A 20,000-nucleotide genomic window follows, 5' to 3' on the forward strand; every position below is an offset into this window, starting at 1 on the left:
GTTGGACATTTGAAAGATTAGGTAAATGGGGAATGACTGGCTTTTAATCAGTTGTGGAACTGCAACGAAATTCATTTCTGCATAAGACCCAATGCGAGAAAGAGATGGTCGACCTTCCTGTGCCGAGCACCAAGAAGAGGTTTAGAGGGGTTTTCCAAGTCCAAATTATATTATTGCAGTAATACATGTTTCCGCCCAGTTTCGAACAGGGGACCTTTCGCGTGTTAGGCGAACGTGATAACCACTACACTACGGAAACTAGCATGCTTTGAAAATGGCGGGCGTAACGAAAAAAAAATCCTATCTTCAAATCATTCATGTTAGAAATAAATGTGTGATTTTATATAAGTTGTCCTGGTGCGGTAAAATTAAAAATCATCCATCGGTATTACCATGCTGGGTAGAAAATACAAAATGTACCACAAGGGAAGCCAACTGATTACTTTTGAAAGACAGTACTGGATATGATTAATAACTGCAAATTAGGCTGTCGTCTTGCACATTCAAACATTACTCGTTGTTGGCAGGATTCGAACCTGCGCGGGGAATCCCCAATGGATTTCTAGTCCATCGCCTTAACCACTCGGCCACAACAACCTGTCAGCTGTGTGTATGTGTGTGTGTGTGTGTGTGTGTGTGTGTGTGTGTGTGTGAATCTTCAGAAATAGACAATTTAGAGTCTTTATTTTAAAATGGTTGGTTTTACTTTATTTTAAAATGGTTGGTTTTACTTTATTAGGTTGAGACATATTTTCATCCTCATTTTTATTAAATGCATTTTCATCAACAGTCAGTGCAGTATGTTCATAGATCATACATCCACTTTCTTGTTTCCAAAAAGCTCTGGATAGATTTCAGTTAATCTCTCACATCTCATGTATGAGAGGATCTCTTAAGTAGCAGAGGATGGTTTCGATCCATCGACCTCTGGGTTATGGGCCCAGCACGCTTCCGCTGCGCCAGTCTGCTGTATAACCAGGATGTGACTCCGCCACACAGTGGGGGGGAGGGGGTTAGGGGACTTAAAAGCGGGTCCCCTGGTTCGGACGGTGAGCCGGGTCTCTGGGTGGCTCCAGGTGAGCCGGGTTGTTGAGGTTGTTGAGTTGTTGTTGGGGTCTGGTGGTGGAAGCTCCTCAGGTGTGGTGGTGATGCTGCTGGGGTCTGGTGGTGCAGCTAGTGGGGTCTGGTGGTGGAAGCTCCTGGGGTCTGGTGATGGAAGCTCCTGGGGTCAGGTGATGGAAGCCCCTTGGGTCTGGTGATGGAAATTCCTGGGGTCTGGTGGTGGAAGCTCCTGGGGTCTGGTGGTGATGCTGCTGGGGTCTGGTGGTGATGCTGCTGGGGTCTGGTGGTGGAGCTAGTGGTGTCTGGTGGTGGAAGCTCCTGAGGTGTGGTGGTGATGCTGCTGTCGTCTGGTGGTGGAGCTAGTGGTGTCTGGTGGTGGAAGCTCCTGGGGTCAAAGTCCAGAGTGCTAACCATTACACCATGGAACCCTGTTCAGCTTTTATTGTGTTTTTATTGTGGTCCTGAAACCAGAACATGAGTAAAAAACAATATGCGCTTGAGCATCTGACAGAGTGCTGTCCATGGTGCTAGGAGCGTCTGGGTGTTTATGGTACCAGGGCCCTGGTCCTCCAGGCCCAAGGGCTGGCTCTTTCACTCCAGTGGCCGGTCGGTGGGGGGCTTAAAAGCGGGTCCCCGGGTTCGGACGGTGAGCCGGGTCTTTGGGTGGCTCCAGGTGAGCCGGGTTTTTGAGGTTGTTGAGTTGTTGTTAGGGTTTGGTGGTGGAAGCTCCTGAGGTGTGGTGGTGATGCTGCTGGGGTCTGGTGGTGCAGCTAGAGGGGTCTGGTGGTGGAAGCTCCTGGGGTCTGGTGATGGAAGCTCCTGGGGTGTGGTGGTGGAAGCTCCTGGGTTCTGGTGGTGATGCTGCTGGGGTCTGGTGCTGATGCTGCTGGGGTCTGGTGGTGGAAGCTCCTGGGGTCTGGTGGTGGAAGCTCCTGAGGTCTGGTGGTGGAAGCTCCTGGGGTCTGGTGGTGGAAGCTCCTGGGGTCTGGTGGTGGAAGCTCCTGGGGTCTGGTGGTGGAAGCTCCTGGGGTCTGGTGCTGATGCTGCTGGGGTCTGGTGGTGGAGCTAGTGGGGTCTGGTGTTGGAAGCTCGTGGGGTCTGGTGGTGGAGCTAGTAGGGTCTGGTGGTGGATGGGGTCTGGTGGTGATGCTGCTGGGGTCTGGTGGTGGAGCTAGTGGGGTCTTGTGGTGGATGGGGTCTGGTGGTAATGCTGCTGGGGTCTGGTGGTGGAGCTAGTAGGGTCTGGTGGTGGATGGGGTCTGGTGGTAATGCTGCTGGGGTCTGGTGGTGGAGCTAGTGGGGTCTGGTGGTGATGCTGCTGGGGTCTGGTGGAAGCTCCTGGGGTCTGGTGGTGGAAGCTCCTGAGGTCTGGTGGTGGAAGCTCCTGGGGTCTGGTGGTGGAAGCTCCTGGGGTGTGGTGGTGATGCTGCTGGGATATGGTGGTGGAGCTAGTGGGGTCTGGTGTTGGAAGCTCCTGGGGTCTGGTGGTGGAGCTAGTGGGGTCTGGTGTTAATGCTGCTGGGGTTTGGTGGTGGAGCTAGTGACTTACATGTTTTGAAAAAGGCGGGCATGACGAAAAGATCCTGTAAAAAATCTCTGTAATATGTTTCTTTTTTTCCTGTAAAGTTGGACATTTTAAAGATTAGGTAAATGGGGAATGACTGGCTTTTAATCAGTTGTGGAACTGCAACGAAATTCATTTCTGCATAAGACCCAATGCGAGAAAGAGATGGTCGACCTTCCTGTGCCGAGCACCAAGAAGAGGATTAGAGGGGTTTTCCAAGTCCAAATAATATTATTGCAGTAATACATGTTTCCGCCCAGTTTCGAACAGGGGACCTTTCGCGTGTTAGGCGAACGTGATAACCACTACACTACGGAAACTTGCATGCTTTGAAAATGGCGGGCGTAACGAAAAAAAAATCCTATCTTCAAATCATTCATGTTAGAAATAAATGTGTGATTTCATATAAGTTGTCCTGGTGCGGTAAAATTAAAAATCATCCATCGGTATTACCATGCTGGGTAGAAAATACAAAATGTACCACAAGGGAAGCCAACTGATTACATTTGAAAGACAGTACTGGATATGATTAATAACTGCAAATTAGGCTGTCGTCTTGCACATTCAAACATTACTCGTTGTTGGCAGGATTCGAACCTGCGCGGGGAATCCCCAATGGATTTCTAGTCCATCGCCTTAACCACTCGGCCACAACAACCTGTCAGCTGTGTGTGTGTGCGTGTGTGTGTGTGTGTGCGTGTGCGTGTGCGTGTGCGTGTGCGTGTGCGTGTGCGTGTGCGTGTGCGTGTGTGTGTGTGTGTGTGTGTGAATCTTCAGAAATAGACAATTTAGAGTCTTTATTTTAAAATGGTTGGTTTTACTTTATTTTAAAATGGTTGGTTTTACTTTATTAGGTTGAGACATATTTTCATCCTCATTTTGATTAAATGCATTTTCATCAACAGTCAGTGCAGTATGTTCATAGATCATACATCCACTTTCTTGTTTCCAAAAAGCTCTGGATAGATTTCAGTTAATCTTTCACATCTCATGTATGAGAGGATCTCTTAAGTAGCAGAGGATGGTTTCGATCCATCGACCTCTGGGTTATGGGCCCAGCACGCTTCCGCTGCGCCACTCTGCTGTATAACCAGGATGTGACTCCGCCACACAGTGGGGGGGAGGGGGGTAGGGGACTTAAAAGCGGGTCCCCCGGTTCGGACGGTGAGCCGGGTCTCTGGGTGGCTCCAGGTGATGCACCAAGAAGAGGATTAGAGGGGTTTTCCAAGTCCAAATAATATTATTGCAGTAATACATGTTTCCGCCCAGTTTCGAACAGGGGACCTTTCGCGTGTTAGGCGAACGTGATAACCACTACACTACGGAAACTTGCATGCTTTGAAAATGGCGGGGGTAACGAAAAAAAAATCCTATCTTCAAATCATTCATGTTAGAAATAAATGTGTGATTTCATATAAGTTGTCCTGGTGCGGTAAAATTAAAAATCATCCATCGGTATTACCATGCTGGGTAGAAAATACAAAATGTACCACAAGGGAAGCCAACTGATTACTTTTGAAAGACAGTACTGGATATGATTAATAACTGCAAATTAGGCTGTCGTCTTGCACATTCAAACATTACTCGTTGTTGGCAGGATTCGAACCTGCGCGGGGAATCCCCAATGGATTTCTAGTCCATCGCCTTAACCACTCGGCCACAACAACCTGTCAGCTGTGTGTGTGTGTGTGTGTGTGTGTGTGTGTGTGTGTGTGTGTGTGTGTGTGTGTGTGTGTGTGTGTGTGTGAATCTTCAGAAATAGACAATTTAGAATCTTTATTTTAAAATGGTTGGTTTTACTTTATTTTAAAATGGTTGGTTTTACTTTATTAGGTTGAGACATATTTTCATCCTCATTTTGATTAAATGCATTTTCATCAACAGTCAGTGCAGTATGTTCATAGATCATACATCCACTTTCTTGTTTCCAAAAAGCTCTGGATAGATTTCAGTTAATCTCTCACATCTCATGTATGAGAGGATCTCTTAAGTAGCAGAGGATGGTTTCGATCCATCGACCTCTGGGTTATGGGCCCAGCACGCTTCCGCTACGCCACTCTGCTGTATAACCAGGATGTGACTCCGCCACACAGTGGGGGGGAGGGGGGTAGGGGACTTAAAAGCGGGTCCCCTGGTTCGGACGGTGAGCCGGGTCTCTGGGTGGCTCCAGGTGAGCCGGGTTGTTGAGGTTGTTGAGTTGTTGTTGGGGTCTGGTGGTGGAAGCTCCTGAGGTGTGGTGGTGATGCTGCTGTGGTCTGGTGGTGGAGCTAGTGGGGTCTGGTGGTGATGCTGCTGGGGTCTGGTGGAAGCTCCTGGGGTCTGGTGGTGGAAGCTCCTGAGGTCTGGTGGTGGAAGCTCCTGGGGTCTGGTGGTGGAAGCTCCTGGGGTGTGGTGGTGATGCTGCTGGGGTATGGTGGTGGAGCTAGTGGGGTCTGGTGTTGGAAGCTCCTGGGGTCTGGTGGTGGAGCTAGTGGGGTCTGGTGTTAATGCTGCTGGGGTTTGGTGGTGGAGCTAGTGACTTACATGTTTTGAAAAAGGCGGGCATGACGAAAAGATCCTGTAAAAAATCTCTGTAATATGTTTCTTTTTTTCCTGTAAAGTTGGACATTTTAAAGATTAGGTAAATGGGGAATGACTGGCTTTTAATCAGTTGTGGAACTGCAACGAAATTCATTTCTGCATAAGACCAATGCGAGAAAGAGATGGTCGACCTTCCTGTGCCGAGCACCAAGAAGAGGATTAGAGGGGTTTTCCAAGTCCAAATAATATTATTGCAGTAATACATGTTTCCGCCCAGTTTCGAACAGGGGACCTTTCGCGTGTTAGGCGAACGTGATAACCACTACACTACGGAAACTTGCATGCTTTGAAAATGGCGGGCGTAACGAAAAAAAAATCCTATCTTCAAATCATTCATGTTAGAAATAAATGTGTGATTTCATATAAGTTGTCCTGGTGCGGTAAAATTAAAAATCATCCATCGGTATTACCATGCTGGGTAGAAAATACAAAATGTACCACAAGGGAAGCCAACTGATTACATTTGAAAGACAGTACTGGATATGATTAATAACTGCAAATTAGGCTGTCGTCTTGCACATTCAAACATTACTCGTTGTTGGCAGGTTTCGAACCTGCGCGGGGAATCCCCAATGGATTTCTAGTCCATCGCCTTAACCACTCGGCCACAACAACCTGTCAGCTGTGTGTGTGTGTGTGTGTGTGTGTGTGTGTGTGTGTGTGTGTGTGTGTGTGTGTGTGTGTGTGTGTGTGTGTGTGTGTGTGTGTGTGTGTGTGTGTGAATCTTCAGAAATAGACAATTTAGAGTCTTTATTTTAAAATGGTTGGTTTTACTTTATTTTAAAATGGTTGGTTTTACTTTATTAGGTTGAGACATATTTTCATCCTCATTTTGATTAAATGCATTTTCATCAACAGTCAGTGCAGTATGTTCATAGATCATACATCCACTTTCTTGTTTCCAAAAAGCTCTGGATAGATTTCAGTTAATCTCTCACATCTCATGTATGAGAGGATCTCTTAAGTAGCAGAGGATGGTTTCGATCCATCGACCTCTGGGTTATGGGCCCAGCACGCTTCCGCTGCGCCACTCTGCTGTATAACCAGGATGTGACTCCGCCACACAGTGGGGGGGAGGGGGGGAGGGGACTTAAAAGCGGGTCCCTTGGTTCGGACGGTGAGCCGGGTCTCTGGGTGGCTCCAGGTGAGCCGGGTTGTTGAGGTCGTTGAGTTGTTGTTGGGGTCTGGTGGTGGAAGCTCCTGAGGTGTGGTGGTGATGCTGCTGGGGTCTGGTGGTGCAGCTAGTGGGGTCTGGTGGTGGAAGCTCCTGGGGTCTGGTGATGGAAGCTCCTGGGGTCAAGTGATGGAAGCACCTTGGGTCTGGTGATGGAAATTCCTGGGGTCTTGTGGTGGAAGCTCCTGGGGTCTGGTGGTGATGCTGCTGGGGTCTGGTGGTGATGCTGCTGGGGTCTGGTGGTGGAGCTAGTGGTGTCTGGTGGTGGAAGCTCCTGAGGTGTGGTGGTGATGCTGCTGTCGTCTGGTGGTGGAGCTAGTGGTGTCTGGTGGTGGAAGCTCCTGGGGTCAAAGTCCAGAGTGCTAACCATTACACCATGGAACCCTGTTCAGCTTTTATTGTGTTTTTATTGTGGTCCTGAAACCAGAACATGAGTAAAAAACAATATGCGCTTGAGCATCTGACAGAGTGCTGTCCATGGTGCTAGGAGCGTCTGGGTGTTTATTGTACCAGGGCCCTGGTCCTCCAGGCCCAAGGGCTGGCTCTTTCACTCCAGTGGCCGGTCGGTGGGGGGCTTAAAAGCGGGTCCCCGGGTTCGGACGGTGAGCCGGGTCTTTGGGTGGCTCCAGGTGAGCCGGGTTTTTGAGGTTGTTGAGTTGTTGTTAGGGTTTGGTGGTGGAAGCTCCTGAGGTGTGGTGGTGATGCTGCTGGGGTCTGGTGGTGCAGCTAGAGGGGTCTGGTGGTGGAAGCTCCTGGGGTCTGGTGATGGAAGCTCCTGGGGTGTGGTGGTGGAAGCTCCTGGGTTCTGGTGGTGATGCTGCTGGGGTCTGGTGCTGATGCTGCTGGGGTCTGGTGGTGGAAGCTCCTGGGGTCTGGTGGTGGAAGCTCCTGAGGTCTGGTGGTGGAAGCTCCTGGGGTCTGGTGGTGGAAGCTCCTGGGGTCTGGCGGTGGAAGCTCCTGGGGTCTGGTGGTGGAAGCTCCTGGGGTCTGGTTCTGATGCTGCTGGGGTCCGGTGGTGGAGCTAGTGGGGTCTGGTGTTGGAAGCTCCTGGGGTCTGGTGGTGGAGCTAGTAGGGTCTGGTGGTGGATGGGGTCTGGTGGTGATGCTGCTGGGGTCTGGTGGTGGAGCTAGTGGGGTCTTGTGGTGGATGGGGTCTGGTGGTAATGCTGCTGGGGTCTGGTGGTGGAGCTAGTAGGGTCTGGTGGTGGATGGGGTCTGGTGGTAATGCTGCTGGGGTCTGATGGTGGAGCTAGTGGGGTCTGGTGGTGATGCTGCTGGGGTCTGGTGGAAGCTCCTGGGGTCTGGTGGTGGAAGCTCCTGAGGTCTGGTGGTGGAAGCTCCTGGGGTCTGGTGGTGGAAGCTCCTGGGGTCTGGTGGTGATGCTGCTGGGGTATGGTGGTGGAGCTAGTGGGGTCTGGTGTTGGAAGCTCCTGGGGTCTGGTGGTGGAGCTAGTGGGGTCTGGTGTTAATGCTGCTGGGGTTTGGTGGTGGAGCTAGTGACTTACATGTTTTGAAAAAGGCGGGCATGACGAAAAGATCCTGTAAAAAATCTCTGTAATATGTTTCTTTTTTTCCTGTAAAGTTGGACATTTGAAAGATTAGTTAAATGGGGAATGACTGGCTTTTAATCAGTTGTGGAACTGCAACGAAATTCATTTCTGCATAAGACCCAATGCGAGAAAGAGATGGTCGACCTTCCTGTGCCGAGCACCAAGAAGAGGATTAGAGGGGTTTTCCAAGTCCAAATAATATTATTGCAGTAATACATGTTTCCGCCCAGTTTCGAACAGGGGACCTTTCGCGTGTTAGGCGAACGTGATAACCACTAAACTACGAAAACTTGCATGCTTTGAAAATGGCGGGCGTAACGAAAAAAAAATCCTATCTTCAAATCATTCATGTTAGAAATAAATGTGTGATTTCATATAAGTTGTCCTGGTGCGGTAAAATTAAAAATCATCCATCGGTATTACCATGCTGGGTAGAAAATACAAAATTTACCACAAGGGAAGCCAACTGATTACTTTTGAAAGACAGTACTGGATATGATTAATAACTGCAAATTAGGCAGTCGTCTTGCACATTCAAACATTACTCGTTGTTGGCAGGATTTGAACCTGCGCGGGGAATCCCCAATGGATTTCTAGTCCATCGCCTTAACCACTCGGCCACAACAACCTGTCAGCTGTGTGTATGTGTGTGTGTGTGTGTGTGAATCTTCAGAAATAGACAATTTAGAGTCTTTATTTTAAAATGGTTGGTTTTACTTTATTTTAAAATGGTTGGTTTTACTTTATTAGGTTGAGACATATTTTCATCCTCATTTTGATTAAATGCATTTTCATCAACAGCATTTTCATCAACAGTCAGCATCAACAGCCAGTATGTTCATAGTTCATAGATCATACATCCACTTTCTTGTTTCCAAAAAGCTCTGGATAGATTTCAGTTAATCTCTCACATCTCATGTATGAGAGGATCTCTTAAGTAGCAGAGGATGGTTTCGATCCATCGACCTCTGGGTTATGGGCCCAGCACGCTTCCGCTGCGCCACTCTGCTGTATAACCAGGATGTGACTCCGCCACACAGTGATGGGGAGGGGGGTAGGGGACTTAAAAGCGGGTCCCCTGGTTCGGACGGTGAGCCGGGTCTCTGGGTGGCTCCAGGTGAGCCGGGTTGTTGAGGTTGTTGAGTTGTTGTTGGGGTCTGGTGGTGGAAGCTCCTGAGGTGTGGTGGTGATGCTGCTGGGGTCTGGTGGTGCAGCTAGTGGGGTCTGGTGGTGGAAGCTCCTGGGGTCTGGTGATGGAAGCTCCTGGGGTCTGGTGGTGATGCTGCTGGGGTATGGTGGTGGAGCTAGTGGGGTCTGGTGTTGGAAGCTCCTGGGGTCTGGTGGTGGAGCTAGTGGGGTCTGGTGTTAATGCTGCTGGGGTTTGGTGGTTGAGCTAGTGACTTACATGTTTTGAAAAAGGCGGGCATGACGAAAAGATCCTGTAAAAAATCTCTGTAATATGTTTCTTTTTTTCCTGTAAAGTTGGACATTTGAAAGATTAGGTAAATGGGGAATGACTGGCTTTTAATCAGTTGTGGAACTGCAACGAAATTCATTTCTGCATAAGACCCAATGCGAGAAAGAGATGGTCGACCTTCCTGTGCCGAGCACCAAGAAGAGGATTAGAGGGGTTTTCCAAGTCCAAATAATATTATTGCAGTAATACATGTTTCCGCCCAGTTTCGAACAGGGGACCTTTCGCGTGTTAGGCGAACGTGATAACCACTACACTACGGAAACTTGCATGCTTTGAAAATGGCGGGCGTAACGAAAAAAAAATCCTATCTTCAAATCATTCATGTTAGAAATAAATGTGTGATTTCATATAAGTTGTCCTGGTGCGGTAAAATTAAAAATCATCCATCGGTATTACCATGCTGGGTAGAAAATACAAAATGTACCACAAGGGAAGCCAACTGATTACTTTTGAAAGACAGTACTGGATATGATTAATAACTGCAAATTAGGCTGTCGTCTTGCACATTCAAACATTACTCGTTGTTGGCAGGATTCGAACCTGCGCGGGGAATCCCCAATGGATTTCTAGTCCATCGCCTTAACCACTCGGCCACAACAACCTGTCAGCTGTGTGTATGTGTGTGTGTGTGTGTGTGTGTGTGTGTGTGTGTGTGTGTGTGTGTGTGTGTGTGTGTGTGTGTGTGTGTGTGTGTGTGTGTGTGTGTGTGTGTGTGTGTGTGTGAATCTTCAGAAATAGACAATTTAGAGTCTTTATTTTAAAATGGTTGGTTTTACTTTATTTTAAAATGGTTGGTTTTACTTTATTAGGTTGAGACATATTTTCATCCTCATTTTGATTAAATGCATTTTATCAACAGTCAGTGCAGTATGTTCATAGATCATACATCCACTTTCTTGTTTCCAAAAAGCTCTGGATAGATTTCAGTTAATCTCTCACATCTCATGTATGAGAGGATCTCTTAAGTAGCAGAGGATGGTTTCGATCCTTCGACCTCTGGGTTATGGGCCCAGCACGCTTCCGCTGCGCCACTCTGCTGTATAACCAGGATGTGACTCCGCCACACAGTGGGGGGGAGGGGGGTAGGGGACTTAAAAGCGGGTCCCCTGGTTCGGACAGTGAGCCGGGTCTCTGGGTGGCTCCAGGTGAGCCGGGTTGTTGAGGTTGTTGAGTTGTTGTTGGGGTCTGGTGGTGGAAGCTCCTGAGGTGTGGTGGTGATGCTGCTGGGGTCTGGTGGTGCAGCTAGTGGGGTCTGGTGGTGGAAGCTCCTGGGGTCTGGTGATGGAAGCTCCTGGGGTCAGGTGATGGAAGCTCCTTGGGTCTGGTGATGGAAATTCCTGGGGTCTGGTGGTGGAAGCTCCTGGGGTCTGGTGGTGATGCTGCTGGGGTCTGGTGGTGATGCTGCTGGGGTCTGGTGGTGGAGCTAGTGGTGTCTGGTGGTGGAAGCTCCTGAGGTGTGGTGGTGATGCTGCTGTCGTCTGGTGGTGGAGCTAGTGGTGTCTGGTGGTGGAAGCTCCTGGGGTCAAAGTCCAGAGTGCTAACCATTACACCATGGAACCCTGTTCAGCTTTTATTGTGTTTTTATTGTGGTCCTGAAACCAGAACATGAGTAAAAAACAATATGCGCTTGAGCATCTGACAGAGTGCTGTCCATGGTGCTAGGAGCGTCTGGGTGTTTATGGTACCAGGGCCCTGGTCCTCCAGGCCCAAGGGCTGGCTCTTTCACTCCAGTGGCCGGTCGGTGGGGGGCTTAAAAGCGGGTCCCCGGGTTCGGACGGTGAGCCGGGTCTTTGGGTGGCTCCAGGTGAGCCGGGTTTTTGAGGTTGTTGAGTTGTTGTTAGGGTTTGGTGGTGGAAGCTCCTGAGGTGTGGTGGTGATGCTGCTGGGGTCTGGTGGTGCAGCTAGAGGGGTCTGGTGGTGGAAGCTCCTGGGGTCTGGTGATGGAAGCTCCTGGGGTGTGGTGGTGGAAGCTCCTGGGTTCTGGTGGTGATGCTGCTGGGGTCTGGTGCTGATGCTGCTGGGGTCTGGTGGTGGAAGCTCCTGGGGTCTGGTGGTGGAAGCTCCTGGGGTCTGGTGGTGGAAGCTCCTGGGGTCTGGTGCTGATGCTGCTGGGGTCCGGTGGTGGAGCTAGTGGGGTCTGGTGTTGGAAGCTCCTGGGGTCTGGTGGTGGAGCTAGTAGGGTCTGGTGGTGGATGGGGTCTGGTGGTGATGCTGCTGGGGTCTGGTGGTGGAGCTAGTGGGGTCTTGTGGTGGATGGGGTCTGGTGGTAATGCTGCTGGGGTCCGGTGGTGGAGCTAGTAGGGTCTGGTGGTGGATGGGGTCTGGTGGTAATGCTGCTGGGGTCTGGTGGTGGAGCTAGTGGGGTCTGGTGGTGATGCTGCTGGGGTCTGGTGGAAGCTCCTGGGGTCTGGTGGTGGAAGCTCCTGAGGTCTGGTGGTGGAAGCTCCTGGGGTCTGGTGGTGGAAGCTCCTGGGGTCTGGTAGTGATGCTGCTGGGGTATGGTGGTGGAGCTATATTATAATTGCTCGGGGGTTTATGTTTATGTTTATGTTTATGTTCTGGATCTCTGGAAAGCGTCTAGAGACAACATCTGTTGTATTAGACGCTATATAAATAAAATTGAATTGAATTGAATTGAATTGAGCTAGTGGGGTCTGGTGTTGGAAGCTCCTGGGGTCTGGTGGTGGAGCTAGTGGGGTCTGGTGTTAATGCTGCTGGGGTTTGGTGGTGGAGCTAGTGACTTACATGTTTTGAAAAAGGCGGGCATGACGAAAAGATCCTGTAAAAAATCTCTGTAATATGTTTCTTTTTTTCCTGTAAAGTTGGACATTTGAAAGATTAGGTAAATGAGGAATGACTGGCTTTTAATCAGTTGTGGAACTGCAACGAAATTCATTTCTGCATAAGACCCAATGCGAGAAAGAGATGGTCGACCTTCCTGTGCCGAGCACCAAGAAGAGGATTAGAGGGGTTTTCCAAGTCCAAATAATATTATTGCAGTAATACATGTTTCCGCCCAGTTTCGAACAGGGGACCTTTCGCGTGTTAGGCGAACGTGATAACCACTACACTACGGAAACTTGCATGCTTTGAAAATGGCGGGCGTAACGAAAAAAAAATCCTATCTTCAAATCATTCATGTTAGAAATAAATGTGTGATTTCATATAAGTTGTCCTGGTGCGGTAAAATTAAAAATCATCCATCGGTATTACCATGCTGGGTAGAAAATACAAAATTTACCACAAGGGAAGCCAACTGATTACTTTTGAAAGACAGTACTGGATATGATTAATAACTGCAAATTAGGCAGTCGTCTTGCACATTCAAACATTACTCGTTGTTGGCAGGATTTGAACCTGCGCGGGGAATCCCCAATGGATTTCTAGTCCATCGCCTTAACCACTCGGCCACAACAACCTGTCAGCTGTGTGTATGTGTGTGTGTGTGTGTGTGAATCTTCAGAAATAGACAATTTAGAGTCTTTATTTTAAAATGGTTGGTTTTACTTTATTTTAAAATGGTTGGTTTTACTTTATTAGGTTGAGACATATTTTCATCCTCATTTTGATTAAATGCATTTTATCAACAGTCAGTGCAGTATGTTCATAGATCATACATCCACTTTCTTGTTTCCAAAAAGCTCTGGATAGATTTCAGTTAATCTCTCACATCTCAAGTATGAGAGGATCTCTTAAGTAGCAGAGGATGGTTTCGATCCTTCGACCTCTGGGTTATGGGCCCAGCACGCTTCCGCTGCGCCACTCTGCTGTATAACCAGGATGTGACTCCGCCACACAGTGGGGGGGAGGGGGGTAGGGGACTTAAAAGCGGGTCCCCTGGTTCGGACAGTGAGCCGGGTCTCTGGGTGGCTCCAGGTGAGCCGGGTTGTTGAGGTTGTTGAGTTGTTGTTGGGGTCTGGTGGTGGAAGCTCCTGAGGTGTGGTGGTGATGCTGCTGGGGTCTGGTGGTGCAGCTAGTGGGGTCTGGTGGTGGAAGCTCCTGGGGTCTGGTGATGGAAGCTCCTGGGGTCAGGTGATGGAAGCTCCTTGGGTCTGGTGATGGAAATTCCTGGGGTCTGGTGGTGGAAGCTCCTGGGGTCTGGTGGTGATGCTGCTGGGGTCTGGTGGTGATGCTGCTGGGGTCTGGTGGTGGAGCTAGTGGTGTCTGGTGGTGGAAGCTCCTGAGGTGTGGTGGTGATGCTGCTGTCGTCTGGTGGTGGAGCTAGTGGTGTCTGGTGGTGGAAGCTCCTGGGGTCAAAGTCCAGAGTGCTAACCATTACACCATGGAACCCTGTTCAGCTTTTATTGTGTTTTTATTGTGGTCCTGAAACCAGAACATGAGTAAAAAACAATATGCGCTTGAGCATCTGACAGAGTGCTGTCCATGGTGCTAGGAGCGTCTGGGTGTTTATGGTACCAGGGCCCTGGTCCTCCAGGCCCAAGGGCTGGCTCTTTCACTCCAGTGGCCGGTCGGTGGGGGGCTTAAAAGCGGGTCCCCGGGTTCGGACGGTGAGCCGGGTCTTTGGGTGGCTCCAGGTGAGCCGGGTTTTTGAGGTTGTTGAGTTGTTGTTAGGGTTTGGTGGTGGAAGCCCCTGAGGTGTGGTGGTGATGCTGCTGGGGTCTGGTGGTGCAGCTAGAGGGGTCTGGTGGTGGAAGCTCCTGGGGTCTGGTGATGGAAGCTCCTGGGGTGTGGTGGTGGAAGCTCCTGGGTTCTGGTGGTGATGCTGCTGGGGTCTGGTGCTGATGCTGCTGGGGTCTGGTGGTGGAAGCTCCTGGGGTCTGGTGGTGGAAGCTCCTGGGGTCTGGTGGTGGAAGCTCCTGGGGTCTGGTGCTGATGCTGCTGGGGTCCGGTGGTGGAGCTAGTGGGGTCTGGTGTTGGAAGCTCCTGGGGTCTGGTGGTGGAGCTAGTAGGGTCTGGTGGTGGATGGGGTCTGGTGGTGATGCTGCTGGGGTCTGGTGGTGGAGCTAGTGGGGTCTTGTGGTGGATGGGGTCTGGTGGTAATGCTGCTGGGGTCCGGTGGTGGAGCTAGTAGGGTCTGGTGGTGGATGGGGTCTGGTGGTAATGCTGCTGGGGTCTGGTGGTGGAGCTAGTGGGGTCTGGTGGTGATGCTGCTGGGGTCTGGTGGAAGCTCCTGGGGTCTGGTGGTGGAAACTCCTGAGGTCTGGTGGTGGAAGCTCCTGGGGTCTGGTGGTGGAAGCTCCTGGGGTCTGGTGGTGATGCTGCTGGGGTATGGTGGTGGAGCTATATTATAATTGCTCGGGGGTTTATGTTTATGTTTATGTTTATGTTCTGGATCTCTGGAAAGCGTCTAGAGACAACATCTGTTGTATTAGACGCTATATAAATAAAATTGAATTGAATTGAATTGAATTGAGCTAGTGGGGTCTGGTGTTGGAAGCTCCTGGGGTCTGGTGGTGGAGCTAGTGGGGTCTGGTGTTAATGCTGCTGGGGTTTGGTGGTGGAGCTAGTGACTTACATGTTTTGAAAAAGGCGGGCATGACGAAAAGATCCTGTAAAAAATCTCTGTAATATGTTTCTTTTTTTCCTGTAAAGTTGGACATTTGAAAGATTAGGTAAATGAGGAATGACTGGCTTTTAATCAGTTGTGGAACTGCAACGAAATTCATTTCTGCATAAGACCCAATGCGAGAAAGAGATGGTCGACCTTCCTGTGCCGAGCACCAAGAAGAGGATTAGAGGGGTTTTCCAAGTCCAAATAATATTATTGCAGTAATACATGTTTCCGCCCAGTTTCGAACAGGGGACCTTTCGCGTGTTAGGCGAACGTGATAACCACTACACTACGGAAACTTGCATGCTTTGAAAATGGCGGGCGTAACGAAAAAAAAATCCTATCTTCAAATCATTCATGTTAGAAATAAATGTGTGATTTCATATAAGTTGTCCTGGTGCGGTAAAATTAAAAATCATCCATCGGTATTACCATGCTGGGTAGAAAATACAAAATGTACCACAAGGCAAGCCAACTGATTACTTTTGAAAGACAGTACTGGATATGATTAATAACTGCAAATTAGGCAGTCGTCTTGCACATTCAAACATTACTCGTTGTTGGCAGGATTCGAACCTGCGCGGGGTATCCCCAATGGATTTCTAGTCCATCGCCTTAACCACTCGGCCACAACAACCTGTCAGCTGTGTGTATGTGTGTGTGTGTGTGTGTGTGTGTGTGTGTGTGTGTGTGTGTGTGAATCTTCAGAAATAGACAATTTAGAGTCTTTATTTTAAAATGGTTGGTTTTACTTTATTTTAAAATGGTTGGTTTTACTTTATTAGGTTGAGACATATTTTCATCCTCATTTTGATTAAATGCATTTTATCAACAGTCAGTGCAGTATGTTCATAGATCATACATCCACTTTCTTGTTTCCAAAAAGCTCTGGATAGATTTCAGTTAATCTCTCACATCTCATGTATGAGAGGATCTCTTAAGTAGCAGAGGATGGTTTCGATCCATCGACCTCTGGGTTATGGGCCCAGCGCGCTTCCGCTGCGCCACTCTGCTGTATAACCAGGATGTGACTCCGCCACACAGTGGGGGGGAGGGGGGTAGGGGACTTAAAAGCGGGTCCCCTGGTTCGGACGGTGAGCCGGGTCTCTGGGTGGCTCCAGGTGAGCCGGGTTGTTGAGGTTGTTGAGTTGTTTTTGGGGTCTGGTGGTGGAAGCTCCTGAGGTGGGGTGGTGATGCTGCTGGGGTCTGGTGGTGCAGCTAGTGGGGTCTGGTGGTGGAAGCTCCTGGGGTCTGGTGATGGAAGCTCCTGGGGTCAGGTGATGGAAGCTCTTTGGGTCTGGTGATGGAAATTCCTGGGGTCTGGTGGTGGAAGCTCCTGGGGTCTGGTGGTGATGCTGCTGGGGTCTGGTGGTGATGCTGCTGGGGTCTGGTGGTGGAGCTAGTGGTGTCTGGTGGTGGAAGCTCCTGAGGTGTGGTGGTGATGCTGCTGTCGTCTGGTGGTGGAGCTAGTGGTGTCTGGTGGTGGAAGCTCCTGGGGTCAAAGTCCAGAGTGCTAACCATTACACCATGGAACCCTGTTCAGCTTTTATTGTGTTTTTATTGTGGTCCTGAAACCAGAACATGAGTAAAAAACAATATGCGCTTGAGCATCTGACAGAGTGCTGTCCATGGTGCTAGGAGCGTCTGGGTGTTTATGGTACCAGGGCCCTGGTCCTCCAGGCCCAAAGGCTGGCTCTTTCACTCCAGTGGCCGGTCGGTGGGGGGCTTAAAAGCGGGTCCCCGGGTTCGGACGGTGAGCCGGGTCTTTGGGTGGCTCCAGGTGAGCCGGGTTTTTGAGGTTGTTGAGTTGTTGTTAGGGTTTGGTGGTGGAAGCTCCTGAGGTGTGGTGGTGATGCTGCTGGGGTCTGGTGGTGCAGCTAGAGGGGTCTGGTGGTGGAAGCTCCTGGGGTCTGGTGATGGAAGCTCCTGGGGTGTGGTGGTGGAAGCTCCTGGGTTCTGGTGGTGATGCTGCTGGGGTCTGGTGGTGCAGCTAGTGGGGTCTGGTGGTGGAAGTTCCTGGGGTCTGGTGATGGAAGCTCCTGGGGTCAGGTGATGGAAGCTCCTTGGGTCTGGTGATGGAAATTCCTGGGGTCTGGTGGTGGAAGCTCCTGGGGTCTGGTGGTGATGCTGCTGGGGTCTGGTGGTGATGCTGCTGGGGTCTGGTGGTGGAGCTAGTGGTGTCTGGTGGTGGAAGCTCCTGAGGTGTGGTGGTGATGCTGCTGTCGTCTGGTGGTGGAGCTAGTGGTGTCTGGTGGTGGAAGCTCCTGGGGTCAAAGTCCAGAGTGCTAACCATTACACCATGGAACCCTGTTCAGCTTTTATTGTGTTTTTATTGTGGTCCTGAAACCAGAACATGAGTAAAAAACAATATGCGCTTGAGCATCTGACAGAGTGCTGTCCATGGTGCTAGGAGCGTCTGGGTGTTTATGGTACCAGGGCCCTGGTCCTCCAGGCCCAAGGGCTTGCTCTTTCACTCCAGTGGCCGGTCGGTGGGGGGCTTAAAAGCGGGTCCCCGGGTTCGGACGGTGAGCCGGGTCTTTGGGTGGCTCCAGGTGAGCCGGGTTTTTGAGGTTGTTGAGTTGTTGTTAGGGTTTGGTGGTGGAAGCTCCTGAGGTGTGGTGGTGATGCTGCTGGGGTCTGGTGGTGCAGCTAGAGGGGTCTGGTGGTGGAAGCTCCTGGGGTCTGGTGATGGAAGCTCCTGGGGTGTGGTGGTGGAAGCTCCTGGGTTCTGGTGGTGATGCTGCTGGGGTCTGGTGCTGATGCTGCTGGGGTCTGGTGGTGGAAGCTCCTGGGGTCTGGTGGTGGAAGCTCCTGAGGTCTGGTGGTGGAAGCTCCTGGGGTCTGGTGGTGGAAGCTCCTGGGGTCTGGTGGTGGAAGCTCCTGGGGTCTGGTGGTGGAAGCTCCTGGGGTCTGGTGCTGATGCTGCTGGGGTCCGGTGGTGGAGCTAGTGGGGTCTGGTGTTGGAAGCTCCTGGGGTCTGGTGGTGGAGCTAGTAGGGTCTGGTGGTGGATGGGGTCTGGTGGTGATGCTGCTGGGGTCTGGTGGTGGAGCTAGTGGGGTCTTGTGGTGGATGGGGTCTGGTGGTAATGCTGCTGGGGTCTGGTGGTGGAGCTAGTAGGGTCTGGTGGTGGATGGGGTCTGGTGGTAATGCTGCTGGGGTCTGGTGGTGGAGCTAGTGGGGTCTGGTGGTGATGCTGCTGGGGTCTGGTGGAAGCTCCTGGGGTCTGGTGGTGGAAGCTCCTGAGGTCTGGTGGTGGAAGCTCCTGGGGTCTGGTGGTGGAAGCTCCTGGGGTCTGGTGGTGATGCTGCTGGGGTATGGTGGTGGAGCTAGTGGGGTCTGGTGTTGGAAGCTCTTGGGGTCTGGTGGTGGAGCTAGTGGGGTCTGGTGTTAATGCTGCTGGGGTTTGGTGGTGGAGCTAGTGACTTACATGTTTTGAAAAAGGCGGGCATGACGAAAAGATCCTGTAAAAAATCTCTGTAATATGTTTCTTTTTTTCCTGTAAAGTTGGACATTTGAAAGATTAGGTAAATGAGGAATGACTGGCTTTTAATCAGTTGTGGAACTGCAACGAAATTCATTTCTGCATAAGACCCAATGCGAGAAAGAGATGGTCGACCTTCCTGTGCCGAGCACCAAGAAGAGGATTAGAGGGGTTTTCCAAGTCCAAATAATATTATTGCAGTAATACATGTTTCCGCCCAGTTTCGAACAGGGGACCTTTCGCGTGTTAGGCGAACGTGATAACCACTACACTACGGAAACTTGCATGCTTTGAAAATGGCGGGCGTAACGAAAAAAAAATCCTATCTTCAAATCATTCATGTTAGAAATAAATGTGTGATTTCATATAAGTTGTCCTGGTGCGGTAAAATTAAAAATCATCCATCGGTATTACCATGCTGGGTAGAAAATACAAAATGTACCACAAGGCAAGCCAACTGATTACTTTTGAAAGACAGTACTGGATATGATTAATAACTGCAAATTAGGCAGTCGTCTTGCACATTCAAACATTACTCGTTGTTGGCAGGATTCGAACCTGCGCGGGGTATCCCCAATGGATTTCTAGTCCATCGCCTTAACCACTCGGCCACAACAACCTGTCAGCTGTGTGTATGTGTGTGTGTGTGTGTGTGTGTGTGTGTGTGTGTGTGTGAATCTTCAGAAATAGACAATTTAGAGTCTTTATTTTAAAATGGTTGGTTTTACTTTATTTTAAAATGGTTGGTTTTACTTTATTAGGTTGAGACATATTTTCATCCTCATTTTGATTAAATGCATTTTATCAACAGTCAGTGCAGTATGTTCATAGATCATACATCCACTTTCTTGTTTCCAAAAAGCTCTGGATAGATTTCAGTTAATCTCTCACATCTCATGTATGAGAGGATCTCTTAAGTAGCAGAGGATGGTTTCGATCCTTCGACCTCTGGGTTATGGGCCCAGCACGCTTCCGCTGCGCCACTCTGCTGTATAACCAGGAGGTGACTCCGCCACACAGTGGGGGGGAGGGGGGTAGGGGACTTAAAAGCGGGTCCCCTGGTTCGGACGGTGAGCCGGGTCTCTGGGTGGCTCCAGGTGAGCCGGGTTGTTGAGGTTGTTGAGGTTGTTGAGTTGTTGTTGGGGTCTGGTGGTGGAAGCTCCTGAGGTGTGGTGGTGATGCTGCTGGGGTCTGGTGGTGCAGCTAGTGGGGTCTGGTGGTGGAAGCTCCTGGGGTCTGGTGATGGAAGCTCCTGGGGTCAGGTGATGGAAGCTCCTTGGGTCTGGTGATGGAAATTCCTGGGGTCTGGTGGTGGAAGCTCCTGGGGTCTGGTGGTGATGCTGCTGGGGTCTGGTGGAGGAGCTAGTGGTGTCTGGTGGTGGAAGCTCCTGCGGTGTGGTGGTGATGCTGCTGTCGTCTGGTGGTGGAGCTAGTGGTGTCTGGTGGTGGAAGCTCTTAGGGTCAAAGTCCAGAGTGCTAACCATTACACCATGGAACCCTGTTCAGCTTTTATTGTGTTTTTATTGTGGTCCTGAAACCAGAACATGAGTAAAAAACAATATGCGCTTGAGCATCTGACAGAGTGCTGTCCATGGTGCT

The 20,000-nt window shown here is 50.2% G+C and overlaps 18 non-coding genes across 18 annotated transcripts; all 18 read right to left on the minus strand.

The window, feature by feature from the left end:
• Positions 1-186: 186 nt before the first annotated feature.
• On the minus strand, positions 187-259 carry trnav-aac (transfer RNA valine (anticodon AAC)). Its single transcript has one exon. It is a non-coding gene; the product is annotated as a tRNA-Val (tRNA).
• A 256-nt stretch (positions 260-515) lies between these two features.
• trnas-aga (transfer RNA serine (anticodon AGA)) lies at positions 516-597 on the minus strand. The gene has a single exon. It is a non-coding gene; the product is annotated as a tRNA-Ser (tRNA).
• A 2,276-nt stretch (positions 598-2,873) lies between these two features.
• On the minus strand, positions 2,874-2,946 carry trnav-aac (transfer RNA valine (anticodon AAC)). The gene has a single exon. It is a non-coding gene; the product is annotated as a tRNA-Val (tRNA).
• A 256-nt stretch (positions 2,947-3,202) lies between these two features.
• On the minus strand, positions 3,203-3,284 carry trnas-aga (transfer RNA serine (anticodon AGA)). The gene has a single exon. It is a non-coding gene; the product is annotated as a tRNA-Ser (tRNA).
• A 598-nt stretch (positions 3,285-3,882) lies between these two features.
• Positions 3,883-3,955, minus strand: trnav-aac (transfer RNA valine (anticodon AAC)). The gene has a single exon. It is a non-coding gene; the product is annotated as a tRNA-Val (tRNA).
• A 256-nt stretch (positions 3,956-4,211) lies between these two features.
• trnas-aga (transfer RNA serine (anticodon AGA)) lies at positions 4,212-4,293 on the minus strand. The gene has a single exon. It is a non-coding gene; the product is annotated as a tRNA-Ser (tRNA).
• Positions 4,294-5,410: 1,117 nt separating this feature from the next.
• Positions 5,411-5,483, minus strand: trnav-aac (transfer RNA valine (anticodon AAC)). Its single transcript has one exon. It is a non-coding gene; the product is annotated as a tRNA-Val (tRNA).
• A 256-nt stretch (positions 5,484-5,739) lies between these two features.
• trnas-aga (transfer RNA serine (anticodon AGA)) lies at positions 5,740-5,821 on the minus strand. The gene has a single exon. It is a non-coding gene; the product is annotated as a tRNA-Ser (tRNA).
• Positions 5,822-8,476: 2,655 nt separating this feature from the next.
• trnas-aga (transfer RNA serine (anticodon AGA)) lies at positions 8,477-8,558 on the minus strand. Its single transcript has one exon. It is a non-coding gene; the product is annotated as a tRNA-Ser (tRNA).
• A 1,039-nt stretch (positions 8,559-9,597) lies between these two features.
• On the minus strand, positions 9,598-9,670 carry trnav-aac (transfer RNA valine (anticodon AAC)). Its single transcript has one exon. It is a non-coding gene; the product is annotated as a tRNA-Val (tRNA).
• A 256-nt stretch (positions 9,671-9,926) lies between these two features.
• trnas-aga (transfer RNA serine (anticodon AGA)) lies at positions 9,927-10,008 on the minus strand. Its single transcript has one exon. It is a non-coding gene; the product is annotated as a tRNA-Ser (tRNA).
• A 2,406-nt stretch (positions 10,009-12,414) lies between these two features.
• Positions 12,415-12,487, minus strand: trnav-aac (transfer RNA valine (anticodon AAC)). The gene has a single exon. It is a non-coding gene; the product is annotated as a tRNA-Val (tRNA).
• Positions 12,488-12,743: 256 nt separating this feature from the next.
• Positions 12,744-12,825, minus strand: trnas-aga (transfer RNA serine (anticodon AGA)). The gene has a single exon. It is a non-coding gene; the product is annotated as a tRNA-Ser (tRNA).
• Positions 12,826-15,145: 2,320 nt separating this feature from the next.
• On the minus strand, positions 15,146-15,218 carry trnav-aac (transfer RNA valine (anticodon AAC)). The gene has a single exon. It is a non-coding gene; the product is annotated as a tRNA-Val (tRNA).
• Positions 15,219-15,474: 256 nt separating this feature from the next.
• Positions 15,475-15,556, minus strand: trnas-aga (transfer RNA serine (anticodon AGA)). Its single transcript has one exon. It is a non-coding gene; the product is annotated as a tRNA-Ser (tRNA).
• Positions 15,557-15,861: 305 nt separating this feature from the next.
• trnam-cau (transfer RNA methionine (anticodon CAU)) lies at positions 15,862-15,933 on the minus strand. Its single transcript has one exon. It is a non-coding gene; the product is annotated as a tRNA-Met (tRNA).
• Positions 15,934-18,609: 2,676 nt separating this feature from the next.
• Positions 18,610-18,682, minus strand: trnav-aac (transfer RNA valine (anticodon AAC)). Its single transcript has one exon. It is a non-coding gene; the product is annotated as a tRNA-Val (tRNA).
• A 256-nt stretch (positions 18,683-18,938) lies between these two features.
• On the minus strand, positions 18,939-19,020 carry trnas-aga (transfer RNA serine (anticodon AGA)). Its single transcript has one exon. It is a non-coding gene; the product is annotated as a tRNA-Ser (tRNA).
• Between the last annotated feature and the right edge of the window lie 980 nt (positions 19,021-20,000).

This window comes from Cololabis saira, unplaced genomic scaffold (genome assembly GCF_033807715.1).
Source record: "Cololabis saira isolate AMF1-May2022 unplaced genomic scaffold, fColSai1.1 scf034, whole genome shotgun sequence".
Lineage (NCBI taxonomy): Eukaryota > Metazoa > Chordata > Actinopteri > Beloniformes > Belonidae > Cololabis > Cololabis saira.